The 22,865-nt window shown below is 34.2% G+C and overlaps 1 protein-coding gene across 16 annotated transcripts in view; it reads left to right on the top strand.

Moving 5' to 3' along the window:
- Positions 1-22,865, top strand: part of Tenm3 (teneurin transmembrane protein 3) — a 2,467,413-nt gene that overhangs the window by 1,615,433 nt on the left and 829,115 nt on the right. For all 16 annotated transcript variants that reach the window (XM_063234704.1, XM_063234707.1, XM_063234699.1 and 13 more), the window contains one exon: positions 19,425-19,499. The gene's annotated coding sequence lies outside the window, so the exon portion shown is untranslated. The remainder of the gene's footprint in view (positions 1-19,424; positions 19,500-22,865) is intronic.

The raw sequence follows: 22,865 nt of genomic DNA, 5'->3' as shown, positions 1-22,865 counted from the left end.
AAACTCATAGCATTTTTAGTTGCATCAGTTTACTTCTAGATGCTCTAGTATTATACTTATCCTGTTTTTGAGCCAGTGAGAGATTTGACCTGTTGGTAATTTTTTCTTTTTTTTTTTTTCTTTTTCTTTTAAAGAGAATAAAACCAAGAAAAATAAAACACTCAAAACAAACCAGTGTAAGTAACACAGGAATTCAAAACAATACAAAATCAAAAATAGTTACCATAATGCCTCTTGCTGTCCTCAGAATAACTGCAGATACAGAGACAAAGTGAAAATCAAACAGAATAGAACCCAAAAAAAAAAAAAAGCAATAAATACTATAAAGGATTTCAAAATAAGACAATAGTAAATTCAAAATAGCTACCATAATATATTTTGCTATCTTTGATATAGCTGTTCTTGCCATCGGATATAACAAAATCAAACAGAACAAAACCCAATCCAACAAAATAATGTAAATGATACAGAACTTCAAAACAAGACAATAGGGAATTAACAATGGCTACGACCTTCAGGAGATCCACCCTAGATGTCACACTGTGTACAGCCAAACAGGGAGAGAGAACAAAGCCTTATCAAGGAGCCAGACATCGGCGTTTTTTTGAGGCCTACAAATTTTATCACTCACTGTTGTGCTAATTCTGTGAAGAACATCATTGGTATTTTAATAGGGCTGGCATTCAGTCTGAGGCTCACTGTGAGTAGTCTGGACATTTTAACTATACTGATCCTTCCACATGAACAGGGGATGTTTTTACATTTTTGTGTGTTATCTTGCATTTATTTCATTATTTAAAACAAATTTTCATTGTAGATATATTCCAACTCTTGTTGTATTTACTCCTAGTTATTTTACTTTTAGTTATTATGAATGAGATCGCTTTCTTCATTTCTATTTCAGATAATTGGCTTTTGGCATATAGCGACACTATTTTTGTATGTTGATTGTATACTTTACCATTTTATTGAATTTGTTTATTAGTGTTAGTCATTTTTGGTGGACTCTTTAGAGTTTTCTACATATAAAATCATTTCATCTGCAAACAACGATAATTGGACTTATTTTCCAATTTGAATGCAGTTTTTTTTTTCATTATCTTGCCTGATTGTTCTGACTAGGACTTCCAGCCAGAATAGAAATAGTGAAAGTGGACTTCCTCGACTTGTTATAGCTCTTGGAAAGAAAGCTTTCAGCTTTTCTTCATTCAAAACATTAACTGTTGGTTTGTTCTATATGGCCTTTATTGTGTTGAAGTACATTCCTTCTGTACCTAATTTGTTCAATGCTTTCATGTTAAAGGATATTTAATTCTATGAAGCGACTTTTCTGCAACTCTTGAAATGACTTTATAGGTTTTGTTCTTCATTGCATTGATGCGTTCCATTGTGTTTACTGATTTGCGTGTACTGTAACATTCATAAATTCCTAGGATGAATTCCACTTAGTCTTGTTGAATAATCTTTTTAATATACTGTTGGATCAGTTTTCCAGAATTTTGTTGAGGATTTTTGCATCCTTGTTCATCAAAATTACTGGCTTTCTTTTCGTTGTGGTTGTGTTCTTGTCTGGTTTGGTAGAAGGGTTACCCTAACTCCATAAATGAATTTAAGGGAATTCCCTTTTCTTCAGTTTTTTAAAAAAATGATTTTAAAATGGTTGCATTAATTATTTAAATGTTTAGTGGAATTCAGCAGTGAAATAATCTGATCCTGCATTGTTCTTTGTTGGAAGATCTTTTGTTACTGATTTAATCTCAGCACTTGTTATGTGTCTAAGTTTCCTGTTTCTTAATGAGTTTGCCATGGTAAGGTGCATATATATATATATATATATATATATATATATATATATATCCATTTCTTCTAGTTATCAACTTTGTATAAAGTTACGTTAAATGTTTTACACATGTAAATTATTGCTTCTTTGTTATGCACCATCATATATTCAAAATTTTAAAGTTTAGTATGAAAATATTCTGGATAAAATGAGTGAAATACTTTTCATAGAAATTTCCCCTTTATCTAATCGAGTCCTTTATTTTCTAGAATGTTTTAATACCTAATCCAAATTACTTTTCTCTTGGAATAGTTTTATTTCCTTATTTTCAATTTTCACCATCACTCCATTCTAAACACTCAAAAAAATGATGTGATTTCCAAATCACATTGCCACTGGAGATGTTTCATCTCATACAGTTAGCCACTGAAGGAGAGGGTAAACAGGATAAGCCCAGGATGAAAGTCAACAGGAAGAAAGGGTCAGCTGCTTTTTCCGCCCCAGGTCAACCCCAGGATGGACCACTGATTTACTCTCAGTGCCTTTTCTGCACCCACCTCCCCAGAAAGAGATGGCTCTTTTTTGGTGTGTGCCAGACTTTTTATCCCACTATGAAGATGTCCTCTCACTCTTGATAGAGTACTTTCTTTTGTGAATGAACTCTCCTACAACTTTTTACCTCTTTTAGGAAGAAATCTACTTGCTGTCTGTGATCCAACCACATTAGCACTTACATTCCATGCTCATCCAACACCCTCATATTTCAGTCCATAGGATATAATCAATTGTAGTGGCCATGTCCCAAATTCTGAGTTATCCAGACTCCAGGTATATCATGAGAATAGATTATTTCATTAGTAGAATTCAAGATGAGTTTTAGCACTTTTTGCCATTTCAGATTGATTGTCAATTTGATTGGCTTGGAAGCCATCTGGGACATTAGTAAAGCACATGTCTGGGTGTGCGTGGGTATACTGGGACCATGGATCCCAGTCATGGGTCTATTTCTGACTCCTTCCCTTCCTTTGTGGCACTGTTTCCCTGCCTTGTGTCACAGCCACTATGAGCTGCGTAGCTCTATCATGCTTTCCTCCATGGTGTTTCTAGATTGAACCAGCTAGCCATGGTTTGAAACTTCAGAGACTAGGATCCAAATTAAATCTCTCATTTGTCCTAGCTGACTGTGGACTAGAGGCTCCTGAAACTGAGAATAAAAATAAATCCTTGTCCTGTAAAGTACATATTTTAAGTGTTTGGTCTCAGTGCCAAAAAGCTGATCTTACATACTTCAAACTTAACAAATAAAATTGGAAAAGGTTTTGTCTTTCACATCTGAACTTCTTAGACTTCTCTTTTCATTTCATAGAATAGACATACTTCTTTTTTCCTGGTATTGCAACAAGTAAGACTTGAATCAAATATGTATTATTTTAAAGGGCATATCCTCTAAGACAAGCAATAGTTTTTAAAAACAACAGCAAACCCACTTTAAGAAGAAGAAATATTTCCCTAACTAAAGATCCACTTCAGGAAACATTAATATAGTGTGAAGTTAGTACCCCTTTCATCATTCTCTAAATTCTAAACTTTGCTCAGAAGGCAAAGAAGTACATAAAATAACTTTCATTCTCTTGAATAGTTTTACAATGTTTGGTTATGTTTGATACTATAATATATGAAGGTATACTCAAATATTTTAAGGAAAGAGACACTATGGTAGCTACTATTATGTCAGGTTGTGTGGTGGTGAAACATTAGGTGGGCACTTAAATTGTTCTGTTCTGACCTGATTTGTTATGTTCACTTTTATTTTAATCTTTAAAAAAAATAAAAGAAGTATGTAAAACATAATGTCCATTAAAATTTTTGTAAATCTAAAAAGCTATGTGTCCCTGAACAAATACCTTCTACATGCCTGAAGAAAGTTTGTACCTTATATTTAAAATGATCTCTAAGAACACTAGCCTGCCTGTTAAGCAGACTGGCAAACTCAGAATTCCAAATTTAATTACCAAGAACACTCTTTCCAGATCAAACCAAGAAAAAAGTTGAATTCAAAGAATTGAAAGAGGGGACTGGTGATGTAGCTCAATAGTATAGAATATGGCTAGCATATACACTAGAATTCTAATCCCCATGACAGGGATTAAACAATAGAATTAAAACAAGCCAACACCTCTTGGCTTTTGCCTTTTTTATACCATTCAAAAGAAGGGCTTGGCAAATAGGATTATTAGCTAAATGATGGACACAAATCTAGTATTGTGCAGATACCTGATTGATTGAACACAAATAAACTAGTTTTGCATGGTAGGAAAAGGAAACAAAGTCAGAAGCCTAAGGGCTTTTACTGCATTAAATTATTCAGCAAGCATTTATAACTGAGTATCTGCTAAATGGCAAGTGAGGTGTTCAGTTGGTATCTCTACCAGTTTCTGACTATGGACTCTTGGGTCAATGATTTAAGCTTTCAAGGGTTCCTTTGATTCATTTGCAAAGTGAGAAAATAAAACTTTTTTTTTTTTTGTCTTTTTCCTTTTTATGGGTACCAGGGATCAAACTCACGACTGCCTGCTTGCAAGGCAGGCACTTATGCCACTGAGCTAAATCCCCAGCCCCTGAGAAAATAAAACTTTACCTTCTTATTTGTTACATGAGGGTTTATGGTGATGTTGTCATGAAATATTTGTGGAAGCCTTTGTAATACATATCATTTCTATAAAATAAATCAAAGCAATTTTATTGTGATAGTTCTATAATTAGAACTCTTAAAAGAGTTAGGCAGCATCTAAATTACAAAGAAAGAGCTCAAAGGAACAAGGCTATGTATTTCAGCACATCCTTTGTTCCAGGCAAGCTAGACAACCAAAAAGGATTTTCTATTCTAATCATCACCCCTATGTTATAGGTTATACATTGAAGTGTTAGCCTAAAAGTAAGAACACCAGGGATAGCCACAGGAGAGCCAAAGGTGAGTATACTTGTCACCTCTGAGTCAGCCACACACTAATGAATGGGTAAGAGTCAATTTTGTGCTATGTATACTTTACTACAACGAAAGTAAATAAGAAAATAATAAAGACAGGGAAATAAGCCATGCAGAAGGCAAATACATTAGCAGTTGGGATCACAGAGCCATGGAAATTACTTCAGACTAGTAAAGATAAACGTGTTAAAACAAATTGAAATGTGTAGGTCTATAGTTTTACCTACATATTTCTGAGCACTTAGAAGAGCTAAGATGTATGTACCCAATGTCAGGTAGTTTTATCAATTATTTGATCTTTAGTTGTAGACCTCCTGAATATGTGTTACATGTGTGATTTCCCCTTAGGAATACAGCTCTACAAACTGAATAAAACTAATTTCTAAAACAAATATCTAAACCTCTATTTTCTGATTTTTAACCCAAGTACTTTCCTTTATGTTAACTTTTCTTAAACTTTTTCAGCTGCCAAATTAGAATTATTCATGAATTCTCAAAATGATATTGGGATATATATATATATATATATATATATATATAACCATTTATATGAAAATATAAATGATCCTATAACATTTGCAATCTAATCGTAATTCATTTTATAATGGCAGTCTCAAAACACGTTTGTTAATTTTGTTAATTATATCACTCTCATTGACTTTCTCAGCTCACTTTCACTTTTGGTGAAGAGATACTTATGACATTTAGTGTTTAATGTCATTAGCTTTTTTTCTGAATAAGGATGGGAATATTGTTCAGCAATTTTTACATCTAATAGGAGTAAACGCAGTTTAGGGATGCATCTGTTGACTATACACGTGTTGCAAAATCATGGTTGTTAGGAAATAACTGCTATCCAAAAGGAAAGGCTATGGGGAAGAAATGGACCAAGATGGTTAAGAGGAAGGTCTTCGGCATATTGCTTTGCCCAGCATGTTATAATACTCTTTCCAAAGCATACTGGCAAACTACACTGAGCAATCTTGATAAGAAAGATTTAATTAAAATGCTGTAAGCATAAGTCTCCGCCTTCATGCAATAGAAGGTTTTATCAAAAGAATTTTATTACAAACCTAGCAGGATTTTTAAAATGTTTTATTCACTTGTAGCTGTCCCACTGATTACTGTATGGTTGGAAGTATAACACAACCAGTCAGTTCTTAATAAGGCCTTTTAAAAATAGCATGTTCTTCAGTTCCTCTGTACAGGATAAATGTGACATCAGGGACACAAATATCATTACCTTGATAAATTACTGACGGCATAATGATTATGGAAATCATCATCGACTGATCATCAGTCACAATTTATTTCAAATCAATGTCTACAATTTGTAGCCTGGATGGAAGTTTTCTCGAAACCCCCCTGGTATAGTACAGCTCTTCAGAGCTAACTTCCTCCTAAGAGCACTACAGCACTGTCATGCATCATCTGCTGTTCATGAATGGAACCACTCAATGAATCCATGGCCTCAAGCAACCCAAATTAGTAAAAAAATGTTGGGCTACTGCACACTCCTAGGCAAACTAGGAAAGCAGAGAGAAAAGCAGTTTAATTTAAGAACCAAGAAATGTGCCAGATTACAGAATCCCTCCCTAGACACAGAGTTTCCCATTTTTCCCCTTTCCAACTGGCAATAAATGGTAATGTTTGACTTTACTATGCTGTTAAATTGCAAATAAATTGCTGCAGAATCATCACAAGATAGCCATTTACATCTTCAAAACAATCTCTGTAACAAGAAGCATAATTTGCCTGCTTTGTCTGCAACTTGGTAGTGTTTCATAATTTCCTTTTTCCAACAAATTTAACACCTCCAGTCATTTTGCATCAGAAGAGTCCAGGGAACCCACCACAGTGGCATTGTTACTTTTTTTTTTTTCTGAGTTTTAAGTTAGTCTTAATCTATTGAGGATCCCAAGATGGGCACCATCAATGCTGAGTAACAATGAGTTCATATAGAAAACTATACCCAAAACCTGTCTTTTCAGAGGAACATTATACATAGTAGGGTATATTTCAGCTAGCATGGAGATTTGATTTGAATATAAACAAGTCTGAATTTTCTTAAAGGCTGCTTTTTATTTTTTGTTACTTTATTTCGGAACTGAAATGATCTGTTGTGTCTATACTTTGGTTGATATAGAAAAGCCAATGTAGAAAAATACAATGGGAAATAAACATGCAAGCACTGAGTTTATTCCAATTTGTAAAGAAACACTCATGAATTGTTTTTAAAGGTGTATTTGCAATAAATTGACTAGTGAAAGTAAGTTGAAGTAAAATTGTCACTTTCATTTGTCACTCTGTTATAAGACATTAAGCTTACTGTGAGTTTTGACTAAAGTCTGACAATAATAACACTAATCTTTAGTTTTATTTTCAAAATGCCATGGTTATTAGGCAATATTTTCTGAATAAACATAAGGTAACATTAATGGTTCAAGTTTAAAATTGGCATGCATTTTTTAGACTCAGATAACAATTCCCCAAAATTCAATTCAAAACAAGTGAAATTAAAGCAATAATATTAAAGAATTATCATTTATTAAGTGCCAGGTATCCTCTAAATGTCTGATGATAAGAACCTTACAGAGAAATGTCTAGCCCCATTTTTAAACTGAGGCAAATGAGTCATAATTGCTTGAATTCATGAAGAACTGTAGGAGGCAGATCTAATTAAACTTCAGGTCATTGTTAATGCTATGCACAGCTCCTTGAAACATGAACAACATTTAAAATGTAGAAACTAGTTGTCTTGCTCTTTGAATCTTCACATGTCTTGGATTTATGGAGTGTTCCTCATATTAACAGTTGTATAAGTGCTACAAACAAATAACTAAGAAGAGAAATAAGAAAGAAATGGATAGAGGAGAGGGGAGAGAGTATCAAAAGGAGTGGAGGGAAAGGAAGAAAGAAGAGAAGGAAAACTGAGTGAATCAAGGAGGAGGACAGTTCTCTCTCTCTGGTACAGGATGCTCTTCCTAGAGTGGCAGGCATCATGACTTTCCCTCTTATCTTTATCTTGAACTGAGAACCTCTGTATACACCAGAGAAAGTCAGCAAGCAGCAGCAAATGGTGAATTAGATGTGATGCCTGGGTTTCCATCCACACCTGCACAAAGGAGGAGGCAGAACTGGGTTGAACCAGCCTGAGCTTCAGACCTAGCTCAGTCACTTACTCCATGCCAAACAATTTTGAAAAGACACAGGAGTTATCAAAACAAACATGATACTATGGCCAATGGTGTTTACTTCTAGTGGAAGGAAGTAGATGCAGATGAGCAAGTAAATAAATGAGACTATTTCAGGTACTATTGAGGGCTTTTTTTTTAAATTGGGTTATATAATAAAGAGTGAGATGAGGTAAGGAGAGACACGAGGGCACTTATTGAGGAATATTTGAAAATTACAGTAAGGAACCAGCCAGAAAAGTAATAATAATCAAGGGCAGAGTTTTGGGGTTGGGGAACAGTAATACAAAGAGGAACACAGGGAAGCAGGTCAGGGTGAGTGTTGGATAGTGACAGGGAGAGAGGGGAGGGTGAGTGGTGAATAAGATCTAAACACCAGCCCCAGTAAATTGTGGAAAGAGACTGGGCTTTGCTCAGGTGTGGTGGGGAAGCCACTGGCAGGATTAAGTGGAGCTATGTGATCTAACTTTCCCCATAAATGTGGTTCTGATTGCTTCAGGGGAAAGAATGGCAGAGGACAATGTCGAAATGATAAGTCCAGTTAGGCCATTGTAACTACTAGAGCCTTGGAGCCAAACCAGACCACTGTACCAAATGCCAAGTGGACCCTGTAACTCTGATTGCATGGTGTATCCAATTAATGCTGAGTATCTAATGTAGTTTTAAATTTATTATTTTTGCATGCAATAAAATTACTTAATTTTTATGTGCAATAAATTAAGTTTAGATTTATAGGTCTCACAAATTCATCCCAAATACTTTGAAAGATTTATTGACTTTATTCATTGCCTAATTCTTCCTTAAGGAAACTTGTAGGGAAATTAAAAGGTACAATTGTGGCTTTTGGTAACGAACCAAGTACAATATTTCTAAATGACACTTGAGGTCATCAGATGCTGGGAATTGTAATAACCATTGTGTTATCAATCAGTAGTGATTTAATGAATTCCTCACAAGACATTGTGCTAAAAAATGGTAGAAGATACAAAATTCCTGCTCGCATTGAGCTTGCAATCTCATGCATTTGCAGAACAGGTAATAATGCCAGACAGTATATTCCAGGATCCAAACCAGAACTCAAGGACGTGCCAGAAATACAGAAGGCAAGCACAGCTTGAGAAAATAATGGGGAAAAAAGAAAGCATAGAGCTTTTTCAAAGGAGGCTGAGTAGACTGGAGCGGAGAATCCATGCAGACTGCTACATTATAAAGGAATAGCGGGAAATGAGACAAGAAAAGAAAATTGGAACCAGATTGCAGCGGGGCCTTAATGCCTGGTGAGGAATGTGGACTTTGTAGTATTGGTGTTGGGCAGCTCTTGAAGGGTTCTAAGTGAGGGAGTGACATGATGAAAAGGTATTTGGGAAGATTAATCGAACAGCTGTGTGCAGGCCAGGCTGGAGGAGATGAGTCAGGAAGCAGCTGTTACAGGTGACTACAAGTGAGAGGCATTTTGATTTCATTGATTCTAAGTTTCTGAAGTGAAACAATGTTATGTATATATCAAAAACATTCCCTTATTTCTGCATATGCCATATGACTGATCTGATGATGCAATAGCTTTTATCAAGTATTTCTTTTAGGCAACATTAAAATGATAATCCCCCAGTAGAAAAATGATTTGCCCTTTCTGCATTAATTGCCTAATTAATAATGACAAGCCAACCAAAAACTGACAAGGAAATAACAAGGGCACGAAATTAAGAAAACAAGTGAATGTTTTGCTAAGGAAATGTTTATTACTGTGGTTCTCATCATTATGAGTTAATTACAGGCTCTCAGCAAATATCCCATTGTGAACTCAGAGGTGCAATATATTTTATTTGAAAAAGTGAAATAGTGATTTCCTTTCCAGTATTCAGTTGCACTTCCTGCTATTTTAAGACTACTCAGTGGTACCAATGTACTTTGACAACCAATTATCCCAGCATGTCTTTGCAGTGTATTTTAACTATAATGCTTTTTAAAAGCTTCAATTGCAAAAACAGAGTTCTGTCTTAATTGATCAGATGTGCATCTAGAGTTGTCTGAATACTATTTGGGTAGTATCTGAATATAAATTAAGTGACTTATATGAGCAGGGAAAAAAAAAAACACCTGTTGAAATAAGATACACTAAACTGCCTTTGAAACTACTATTTACAATTTTTCCCTGAACTTTCTTTCACATTATCACTCTTGAGAAAGGATGACATGTAGACTTGAGTTCTGAAAAACTAAAGCAGAAATTGTGTGAAGAGACCTTCTCTGGGAGTGCCTAGTCTGATTTACTGAGGTCAGCTACCATCTGATTATTTCAGGTCCAGGCACTGAGAATTTCAGACTTCAGCCACACTATCCTATTCAGGAACACTTAGCTCACAGAGTAGCGTTGATACACATTCTGTAAGCAAAAGGTACCTTTACAGAGTAAGACTTCACCATGTTAATGTCATCCTCCTGCCTGTTAACTACAATTCATTGTTTAAAAGCTGACGTCTGTGATTGATTCAGGCACAGAGCCACTGCTTAATTTACTTTGGTTTGGTTTTTTGTTTTTTTGTTTTTTTCTTCATCCTCCCAATTGGCTTCTACAGAGGAGGAAAGTCAGACAGTAGTTACTGCTTTGGAAAGAAAAGATAAGCTGAACGCTTTGGAATGCATTTTTCTTAACACTCTTTTGCCAAGTGTTACATGACTGTATCAAATTTCTTTAGACTTTGATAATGAGAAACAGACAATTCCATAGAAAATACAACCAAGAGATTCGCAGTAATAGAGGATTTCAGAAAGACACATGGTTCTAAAAGCACTAAGATTATGTGCTTTAGAGTTCTGAATCTTTTCTTTTTTTCATGTTTGAGTAGGTCCTATGGCTGATTATCAGGTTGAAGAAGGGCAGAGGCCCTGTCTACTGATTATAAATGTGGATGTGTGTAAAATTTTCACACATAATATAGTGTTTCAACGTTATTTTTATGGAAGCTCAGGGGTCCCAGAACTTAAACAAAATTGCTGATCACTGGTTCCAAGAAATACTTAGAAGGAATCATGGGGTTTGGGGGGGTCTTTTTTTTTGGTTTTGTTTTTTTTTTTTTTTTTCTTTTTTTACATCATATGGAGTCATTTGCAGACTTTTGGGCTACAGATCACATAATGTTTATTTATTCAGCTGGCTTTGGAGATTTGAGCAATATTTGGAGGCACATGAATCTCTGCCTTGCTTAATAAAAAGTATACTCAAAGGTATAGCTACAGCACTTTTATATACACAAGGTTCTCAGAGCAGGGTTTGATATTGACAAAAATGTAATTTTGAAATTAAAAAGAAAGAAACAATCCCAGAAAAAAAAATGTTCAGCATCATCTTTATTAGGAAATCTTTATCAGATTTTATGTCCCCTGTGCTACAAAGCTTGAAAATACATTATTATCTTTTACAAAGAACATTGTAAACTGTAACTTGCATTATTCTCTGTGATCATCTACTACAAACAAGACCTGGTTCACCTTCTAAAAATAATCATTTAACACAAGACATGTAATTTTGTTGGCATTAATAGTAAGCTTTATGTCATAAGCAAGTTGTTCCTTTCTATGAAAGGTTGTAATAAATATTTCATAGCTATGGCTTTTGAGGGACATTCGACCTTTCAATCTTGAGGCAGTCTTTCAACACATACACCAATCAGAACACTTTAATAGTTGTAAAATGCATCTTATCTACTTTTCTTTGAAAAATAAAAAGATTTCAATATGCACCTGAAATATTCATTATGTGGACAATATTCTAAGCAGAGCTGTAATGTGCAGAATCTTTTAGTCACTCATTATTTATCTAAGGTCTTTCTTTTTTTTCTTCTTTTTCTTTTTCTCAAAGCTTCAGCTTCCTAAGACTATGACTTGACAAAATGCCTTTGCTCTATAATCTATACATATAAGTAAATTTGATAACATTTAACATCTCATAACCTTTATCTGGTTGCCTTAAGTAATGGTTTAAAAGAAGACCTTATTTTGTACTATGACCTGTCTTAATTATTTTAAGTAATCACTTTCTTGGAAAATCAACCTTTGCATAAGTTTCCCAGTTAGTATCTAATTAGTCTAGAGGAATTTTGTTGCTAGTAAGAAGAATTCTTTGTAGAATTTTGTCATTGAGATTTCTACATTTTTTCTTCAAGTAACTTTGAAAAGCGTACCCTTGAGTTGAACTTACAACCCTCTTTGTGATCCAAGGCTATTTCTTCAATATTGATTTGTCTTTGGTTTGCTAGAAAACTGTTATATTTTGTGTAAATGTTTAAGATGTGTTTTGAAGAAAGTTTAATTGTATAATAAGACTAAAAAAGGAAATTCCTTTAAAAGGATTACTTAATGAGAAAATAGATGTTTAATTCAGCATTTAAAAAGAAGAGAAATGTCTTTTAGATGTACAAACAAGTGTGTGTGCACGCATACACACAGAGAATTCTGCAAATAACAAACTAGGAAGAATTGCTTGTACAAGACATTGAGGTCACAGAAACCTACAAATTAGCACCACATTTTTCACGCTACTTTATTTTTTATGAAATGCAATAAAATTTTTATAATATTATTTTATCTGACACAATAAATATATTTTCAGGTTTCATTTTCCACCTCTTTACCAATATCACTGTTCTCTTTTTTCTGACCCAAATCTAAGTGTTTCCTAAATGCCTCTTTGGAGATTTAAAAAAAAGAGAGAAAATAAGCTTGTTCACAAACCAAACTACCATGAAGAGCAAGTCAAAAACTAAGCAGAACCAAACATTTTCTCAGGTCTTGTGATGCAGCATACACAGTAAAAAATAACTTTTTCCATATTTTTCAATTAAAATGGAATTATTTAGAATGGCTACTGCCTATTCTGAGTAAAACCACATTGTATTTCATTACTGTTACTTAGTTACTGTATGACTAGGCATCAATGTCCAGTTTGGAGGAATAGAGCCTTGTCTCTAGGGACATGTTTTACGCGAATGTATTTTGTTTGTAAATTGTATATCCAATAAGAAATAAGGACTATCTCAGTTCCCACTGTAACTACCAACGGGACATTAAGTTCAGGTACCAACAAGGGAAATTTAGCATAGGCATCAGGGAGAATACTCATAATAGGTTTCTGAAATATGCCATAAAATACATTGTTAAATTTGAGATGTTTTAATGAAAAGTAACACCCAAATATAATATAAATATAGATTGATTTTTATATATTCTTGCCTAAGTAATTTTTTTAAAAATATTATTTAAACCCTAAAATTCTGAAAAAAATGAAGTCCAGAAAAAAATTTACCAGTTTAATTAAATATATTAATTCCACCAATGTCAAGATGAATTAGATTGTATCCACGGCAGTATTTGTTCCTTTGATTATGTTTCTTTATAGATGCACATTTATACTTCTTCAAAGAAATGTAAGCAGTGCATTTTTAACAAAATCACAGTGATTCTGTTACTTTCATGAAGATTTATTAATACTGACTATTAAATAAAAATGTCAGAGACTGTAAATATCGTGCGTAAAAAGCATAAAGAAATGCTACATTGGTTTGAGGACAAATAGAAAATGTAATTTACATTCTGAGTAAAAAATGAATTTCTATTAATGTTAGGCAAACGGTTTTTAAGCTAAAAAAAAATTAATGGTTCTCATGATACTTGGATAAGAAGCCAAAATTGGAACAAATTCAGGCTGTAGGCAATGTACAAACAAAGATGACCCTGGGCAAGACTGTCAAATGGTTGTTTCTTCTTAATATTTCCTTTTCTGGCCAGTCCCCCCAGATCCAGGATCTAAGAGTATCTGGCTACAGTCAAGTATCATTAAGTTCTCACTCATGAAACCCTTTGTGGTCCAAACTTTGTCGTTTCATGGCAGTAACTCTCAAACTTTTTGACTGTGGCTCACTTAGGGATATATACACTTCAGTCAGTTTTGCTTTACAGAAAAAAAGACCCCACAGGGCTGGGGATTTAGCTCAGCAGCATAAGTGCTTGCCTGGTAAGCGCAAGGTCATGAGTTCAATCCCCGATACAAAAAAAAAGAAAAAGACCCCACAATAACAAAATGCCTTGGGAAAAACAAAATAATAATCCATATATTACTGTTACACTGCAATGACATAGTCAGACCCAATGATAAACATAAAATAGAACAGTACTGCTGTAAATACCAGAATTCATATTAGTTGTTTTGCAACCAAAACCAATTCAGAAAAATAGTCATAACCACATGCCCTTCTCCAGATTTCAAGAGTTCTAAAAATTTTCATGCGGACCTGAATAGCAGGTCTCAAGCATTGGTTGCTGTCAGATGTCCTGATGGAATACTTGTTTAGAGTTTTCAGTTAATTCTGGAAGCATAGAATACTAGTTTATGAATAATGTTGTCCACTAACTCAGCAAGTACTACTGAGTATCCATTATCCCCTATGACATTGTACAGAAAAGGCAAATATGAGTTTTGTTTTGTTTTGTTTTGTTTTGTTTTGTTTTCCCATCAGGCTAAACTTTGAAGTCCACGAGCTTTGAGCTTTAGGGACCTTTGCAGCAGGTCACTGATAATGATCTGATAGAGGCAGAGACTGTTCCCAAATGGAGATTATATTTTCACACTGTGCTCTTAGATGGTAAGGGCTATAAAGCTGAAAGCTACTGGACTATAAAAGAGAAGGAGAGAGAGAGAGAAAGACAGGGACAGAGACACTTAACATTGTGCAAACCATAGAGATCTACTTTACCCTCAGAAAATACCTTTTTCAGGAACTCTTTAGGCCACAACTGAGAAACCAGTATAAGGAACAACAAGGGTGACAGCAGTGTAGTGAGCAGTCATGTCAGCCAAGACAGGACTCAGTGCCAAATAAAAATTAGAGAAACTCTGATGTGATGAGACCACAGGAGAATCAAAACAAGGAAGTGAATAAGCTGTGCTTATAGGTTTAAATTGGTCTTATAGCCCCCCTAATCGAAATGGGGATCTCTACACTGGGATTGCTTAACTAAAGCTTTCAATGTTAAAGTTGCTCTTGTCCATTTAAGCTGATGCTTATAGAGGTCACTCTCCTTTTCCTAAGACATTAAACAATCAATGCTGAATGAACAGGCCACATTTCCCATTTATCAATCTCTACTTTCTCCTCAGTGAGGCAATTTGATGTCTCAGATGAAAACTGTGATACCTACGAGCCTGAATATGTCAGGATCTGTGCAAACTCAAGGGTGTGCTTCTGATCCCATTATAGTTTCCAGCTACATTGTTCAGGTGTTACTAAAGTCCAATTAGAAGCATTTTAGCCTTATGTGGAGCTAATAGATATAAAAAATATTTAATAAACTGTTCTTGGGCACCAATGCAGCTATGCTAGCCATGGACAGGAAATACAATGTTTGGATATTAACTCGTAGTTCAGGTTTAGATTTTACCAGTTCTTGCCCGTAGCTATTGTTTTGCCATTAATGAATCTGAAAGGAGAAATTTGCCCTGAAGATTTTAGATTTAATTTTCAGAGAAGTTGAGGACAAAGTTGTTGGTTGTTTTTTCTTTTCTTTCTTTCTTTGTCTTCTCATTTTTGTTGTTACTACTATTGGTGATGTTGACCTAAGGAGTCAAGAGGCAGGAAGAAATGAAATATATTGTTTGGAGATGGTTTTAGACACCTTAGACTTTACACTGAAGATTTCTAGTCTACTTGACCCTCAATGCTCTTTGTGTTTGATAGTAGACATAGTGACAATACCACCTTCACAAGCATACACAGAAGCTGGCAAAAATGAGGGCTTGCAGGCTTGCTAAATATTTTCCTCATTGATAAAATTGGCTGCGACCTTAATCATTGACTCTCTAAGCTTTTTAGTGCTGACAGAAATAACTGACTTTTCTCATTCCCATTTCCCAAATATACATTTTCATCACTGACACTTTTTTCCTTCTGCTCTTCAAATATGATACATGTTCCTAAGTTCAGGAGACTTTCGAAAACTGGTCACTGCATTTTTCTTTCATTTATATTATGATTACTTTTAGAACCTCTCCCCAATATATATTTGAGGAGATTTGATAGGAAAAAGCCCAGGCTATAGAAAAAATATGTATCTATGAACATAGGAATTAGTCCGTTTAAGATCATTTTAAATAATCAGGTTCATTATCACTCTTTATAATCCAGCACAAGTTACAAATTGCTATTATATGTTATATGATTTTATTATGTTATATGTTTTTAGATTCCTATATCTTAGCTATTTGATAATATTTACAAGGAATGTCAAATTATGGAAGCAGAAAAGTTTTTGAAAGATAAAAGTTAATAAATGATTATTTTAAGTCACTTGATATTTAGAAACCATTACCTTGGTTGCATGGTTAAACAGAGTATCACCCTTACATCATTATTCTTTGTAAATTAGCATGCCACTTCCATCTTCCATAGTTTTTCAGAAACTAAAGTGGTTAACTATCAGCTGTAGCTAGATCACTCCTGTCACAGCAAATCTAGAAGTTTCTAGCACATTCCTGGCTCACACGGAAGGTTACTAGCTGCTTATCATCTGAGTCATAATTAGAATGGGCTGAGCAAACACGAACTCCTGCAGCCTTCATTTCCTTAGTTTGTACAGATGCTACTCAGGTGTTTCTTTGATATGTAATTATTAGAATGAAAACAAATTTCACAACTTTAGAAAACCGGAAAGTCATGTGATAGCATTTATAGTTTTCAGCTTTATTTTTAATAATTGATTCTAACCTACATGTGCTAAGAAACTGAGTCCTCAATCATTATGGAATGTTTAAGAGCCCTCTGACAGAAACTCTGCTTTTCAGAAAACTGTGATTTACTGATGATATCCAATGCTGTGATCATTTAAGTGTATAATGAGCATAGTCTTTAAAATTATGTAATTACATCCTATGAAGGAAAGATACTATCAGTACATCTAGGTAAATAATTACAGTTTAAGAACTATTGTGTTTATCTCATTGTTGGTTGGCCTCTTAGTTGATAATGCTTTACTATATCTAAGATAAATAAAAATAACATGTTGAAAGTTTTAAAGTTTTAAAGTCAGTATTATTAATATCAGACTATATAAAGTTATATAAAAAATAGTTATGTTTCACAAAATCTGTATTAAAAATATTATCTGTATATGGGTACACATATATGTGTGTATGCACACATACAGGTTAGATAACTATATTACTAATGCCTCTAACTTCATCAAAAAGAATAGTTTGTGCTTTCAGTGTTTGATTCTCTGAACATATTTTCACGCCTAAATCTTATAACCCAAGCAACTACCTCTAAAGGATATGCAATATATTAACTAGGGTTAATTTCCTACTTTTTTTTGAAATTCTGTATCATTTCTATCATTTTGTTTTGTTTTAAATAAAAAAAAAAGAAAATGAGTCATGAATCTGTGGATTTCACAGCATAAAATTTCTACTCTTTTCATCAGGTTAGAAGCATAAACTAATATGGAGTCTACTTCCTGCTGTGCCAGCTCAGGATGCTCTAGCGCTCCTTCAAATACCACAATAAAATGGGACAATAATGCCAGTTTGGGGCTTGGATAGCAAGTAGAGAACCAGCAAGTCACTGTAGTCCCTGCTGTTAGAAGGGACAACCACTGACAGGAGTGACTTTTTGAAAGATAGCCTTTGACACATTCTTTATCTTTTCTGATTTTTGGTTACCTCATTTATAATATTTGAGTAAAAACAATATCACTTTATGTTTGTTGAAAAGATTAAATGAATTGATGCTCTCACGAGACATTGAGAATAGCACTAATGTGCTTTTCCATAAACATTAACTCACATCTTACCATCAACCCTATTAAATCCCAAATGAGCTAATGATTCAGGATTTGTAGTGTGGCTGCTGGTCTGGCCCCTATAGGAATGAGTCTTCTGGCTGTATAGCACAGAATACAAGGTCATCCTGGGACTCTAACGCTGAGTGGACTCAGAGGATTGCCACATGAATGTTAGAATTAAAGCACAGGACTCATTACACTTTCTTCAGCCCTTCTTTCAAAAAAGACCAAGGAAACACCTCTCATTATGCCTGTCTTTAGGACATTCCATGTCCAGATACCTCCAAAATGTGGGAGAGAGGTGCAGTCTTGCTAGTGAAAGGGAAAAACACTTTATCACCAGAAAGACCCTTTGTTCACTAATTTTATTCATCCATGGAGACCCTTGGGATGATGAGAACACCTAGGAGAGCTGTTATCATGACGGATGCTCCATTCAGGGTGACTTTTGAACCTTTTAACTAGTATGACAGAGGTACATATTCAAGTATTAACTGTATAAATTAGTATTGTGTGCAGAGGCTGTCAGGTCAGCCCTGTTGCCCCTAAATTTTTATAATCACCTAGGCTCTAACCAACTCAATAACCAAAGAGATAACCACTTGTCAATGTGGATTCTGCTTGTATTCCAAAGCATTCCACATTGGAACACAGCCCCTTTTGTAAACTTATCCTCATTTGTCTTTCTCAATGCCAGATTCTTCTGGTGAGATTCCTTACCCTTCTGTTGTGACTTTCTCCTTCCTAAGCACCACTGAGGGTCTCCTTGTTCTTCCCTCTTTAGTCCACACTCTGAGCCAATCTCATCAAATGTCATTGCTTTTATGGTCACTTTACTGAGACTTGAATTTTTTTTAATCTCTGCCACTTGGACTAAATTGGGTTGTCTGGTACAGACTCCCAAAGGACCTCTGTGCCTCATCAGCCATCACTGTAGTCCCTAGGATCAGCTTGTATCAGTGACCTGGGAGCTTCATGAGCCCCGAGTTCTTGTCCGTGCCTAAAAAAAATGTGTGGAACATGGCAAACCTCAAAGCTAAATCTGTGTTTCAATTCTTCTGGAAATTTTCCCCAAACTGAAATTGCTTACCTTCTCCTTTGATTTCCATTATGTTCAAAACCTGTCATATAGTTGTTTGTCCCAAGAACCTGTTCAGCCCTCTCCATTCATTCTTCCTCGATGCAGCTCCGCGCATTGCCTTCAGAGATCCTACCCATCCTTCCTTCTCAGCTAAAGTCTCAACCCTCCTGGAAACATGGCTCTCTTCTGCCTCCAAATCCCATAGTATTAGATCCATAACTCTTTCATGCACTAATTATTCTGGGGTGTTGATTATATTTTTATGTTTACATGATTTCTTTGAAAAAAAAACTTTGTATCATATGGTTATATACCACCTGGTATATGTGAAGATACTCAACAATTGTTCATTACAGTGAATAGTGGAGTGATTGAGTAATTTTAAACTTTATACGGTTAGATGCAGTAAATATATATATATATATATATATATATATATATTTATTTATTTAGAGATACATATACAAGTGTAGTATAGAGTTGTTATATACAATTTAACTAAAGCAAGTACCTTAAAGCATAACAATTTTTCTATTTGTTCTGTTTCTTCAGGCTTGTACCTCAGCAGTACATTTATTTAGCGACTCAAGCACACTCCACAGAACTGAAGGAGGATACACCTTTTTGGTAAGTAGCATCTACATTTCTAAAGTGAATTGTAATCAAAAGCTAATGTCCATGCTTCCTATTTTGGTTAAAGTCCTAGTCCATGAAAATTTTAGATGTTCTAGTGTCTGTGGAGAATAGAAGGGCTTAATGAAGCGACTTTTCAAGAACTTTTTATTTCTTTTAAGCATTAGTGTAAAATCTTTGGGGTTTATACACTACTAAGTAATTCCATATCTTTTTGGAAAGATTTTCTATTTTAGAGTAAAATAGCTTGAAGTAAAAGAATATACACTATGGGGGCTGGGGATTTAGCTCAGTGAGGATTTAGCTCAGCAAGCAGGCAGTCATGAATTCGATTCCCGGTACCGATAAAAACGAAAAAGACAAAAAAAAAAAAAAAAAGGATAAGAATATACACTATGAAAAATGTGCATCTTATAAATGCACAACTTGATGGATCTTCACAAAGTGAGCATGCACCTCTAATCTGAAACAGTGTTACCAGTAACCCAGTTATAGTTGAGTGCCCTAAAACTTTAGCCTCTTCTAGTGATACCTGCTCCCCACAGCACTTTTCCACCCTCATCAAAGTTAACCACTGTCATGACTTCCAATATTGCAACTTAGTTCCCATTTTAAAATTTTATACAATTGGAGGGACTATCTTTGTTTAAAAATAGTAATTTTTTTAAAATGAGCAGGAAGTCCAAATAATTTTCTATTTTTATAACACATGTTTTGCCCAATGAATTGACAGTTGTATTACCAGAGGTTTTTGTTTTTGTTTTGTTTTGCTTTGCATTTGTTTGTTTGTTTGTTTGTTTCCTGGTGCTGGAGATTAAACCCAGAGTCTTGTGCATGCAAGGCAAGAACTCTACTGCTGAGCTACATCCCCAACTCGCTGGTATTGTTGCTATTGCTAAACCTAGAAAACAATCTGTTTTAATTGAGGTTCATGGCTGATTGAACAGTTTTCAGGGTTTTTTTCCTCTCATATTTGTGCTTAATAAATTATAGCTTGCCCAAGAAACATATTCATCAGGAAAATTCATCATGTCAAATGTTTACAGCAACTCTCTTTAAAAATTAGAGTAAAAGATTTTCTTTTAGTATTGACTGATTCAATTGGTAATTAACATGGCATGGAGATTTTGTCTAGTTCCTCAAAGGAACCACAGAAATAAAGATATACTTAGATCTGTTAACGGCTTAAAAATGTATTTGTTAAAGCTCTATTGTATTCAGTATAATAAGTGAAAAATAGGATCACATATATTTTTCAAGAAAGATAACTACCTATCTAGTTATTTATTCTAGAGAAATTTTTACTAACAGCCTCTTAATCCTTGTTAATTGTTAGGTCTCTTTTCAATTAATAGCAATTAAATCCTAACACTTAAACTGTTTTATATAATGATTCAGATGGTATCTTGTTGATTGGATTCCTGGAGAAAAAGATATTAGGATTTTTACCTATCCAAAATCCCCCATCCCTGGAAAATATTGCTGCCCTGTTTCTTCTGTAAGATTAAATATTGTAGTTTCTCCTCCTATGTTATTAATTTTCACTTTAGGACATCTGGTACATTTTTTAAAAGTAATAATTTGTCACCCAAATCAGCTCTTTGCATTTAGTGACATTAAGGATCTAAAAATCACAATGTGGTATTTTGTCTTATCTTTCCCATTATATGTTAATTATGAATTCCCCAAGGGAACTCCTTGACTGTGTTCCTAGATTTTAGAATATATTTCAATTTAAAAAGACCTGTAGACCTACTATATTCTTTAAAATGTATTTAGTTTGTTTGCATTGTTCATACAAGAAAATATTTCAAGTAATAATTCATTAATAAAGTTTTCTTTGAAACTACTTAGTAAGCTTCTATCTTTCTTAAAGGTTATATATAAGTTATTTGAGTTAAAAAATTAAAATTGCCATTAAAAGTATGATTTGACAATATCTCAACTTTAAAAATGTTGGGATGATGTTGTTAATGTAAGTGTGAAAACAAATTCTTTCTGTAATAAAGGCAAAGTAATTCTTGCCATCCACTCCCAGTAGGCAATCGCTATTTTAGTTTATCTCATGGAGATTAATTTTTCCTTTCCTTATTTTCATTCATATATTGCTATACAGTATGTGTCTACTATTTATTTTTTGTTTCTGGTTTCTGGTTCATTGTGATGTTTTGGAGTTTCATTCCTGGCATTGAAAGTCATACTTTTTAATTCTTTACTATATTCCATTGCTATAATTCTTAAGGCCATTCTTTTATTGGACTTCTGGCTTATTTCCAAGTTTTGGATATTATGAAGACAGGTACTACAGACATATTTCAAAACATCATCTTGTGACCAAATGTGTTCATTTTTGTTGAGATAATATCAAAGAGTCACATTTCTGGATAATAAGGCAAGCATGTAATTTTACAACAAAATAACAGTGTTACAGTGTCTTTGTCTTGTTCTATACCCATACCAGGAATATATGAATTCCATTTATGCCAAATCGTCACTAGTACCTGGTGTTAATAGACTTCTGTGTGAACTTCTTTTGCGTGTGATCTCACTGTAGTTTAAATTAGTATGACCTTACAACTAATGTTGAAGAGCACATTTTCATGTGCTTATTAGCCATGCATGCATTTTTAATTTTTCTGAAATCTCTGAGCCATTTGGTCATTTGTGTGTACTATGAATATTTCCATCTAGTTTGTTTTCTTGTATATTTTCTTAATTATGTATTTTAGTTAATAGGCTTTAATATCTACTTGGTAAATATTTTCTTATATATTTAATGCTTCCTGTGTACATTCTAATAAATATTTGCACACATCTTTATATTTTTGGATTTTTACATTTTGACTTACAATAATATTGAATTAATTTTCTAAAGGGTGTGAAGCAATGGTAGGGGTGTATTGTTCATGTGTTTATGCAAGTTATTGAAAGCTCATTCCTAGCCGGGCATAGTGGCTCACACCTGTAATCCCGGCATTCGGGAGGCTGAGGCTGGAGGATCATTGCGAGTTTGAGAGCAGCCTGGGCTACAAAGTGAGTTCAAGTCCAGCCTGAACTGCATAGAGACCCTGTCTCAAAAAGACAAAAAAGAAAGAAAGAAAACTCATTCCTTTCCAAGTTGAATTCCTTTGGCATTTTAGTGAAAGTCAAGAGATTATACAAGAGTACATCTATTTCTTAACTCTTTATTGTATTTCAATTATCGGTCCCATTATCCCCATGCCAATAATTCCATACTATTTAGATCATGAGTCTTGAAGTCAAATGATGAAAGTTTTCCAATTTTCTTCATTTTCATGATTGTTTCAGGTATTTTTATTCTTTACGCTATTTTATATATTTGGAATTAACTAATCCTAT

The sequence above is a fragment of the Cavia porcellus genome, unplaced genomic scaffold, assembly GCF_034190915.1.
Source record: "Cavia porcellus strain 051 isolate PalLab524CR breed Dunkin Hartley unplaced genomic scaffold, mCavPor4.1 scaffold_24, whole genome shotgun sequence".
In the NCBI taxonomy this organism is placed as follows: Eukaryota; Metazoa; Chordata; class Mammalia; order Rodentia; family Caviidae; genus Cavia; species Cavia porcellus.
Note: the sequence above shows the minus strand (reverse complement) of the source record. Positions and strands in the feature narration are given on the sequence as shown.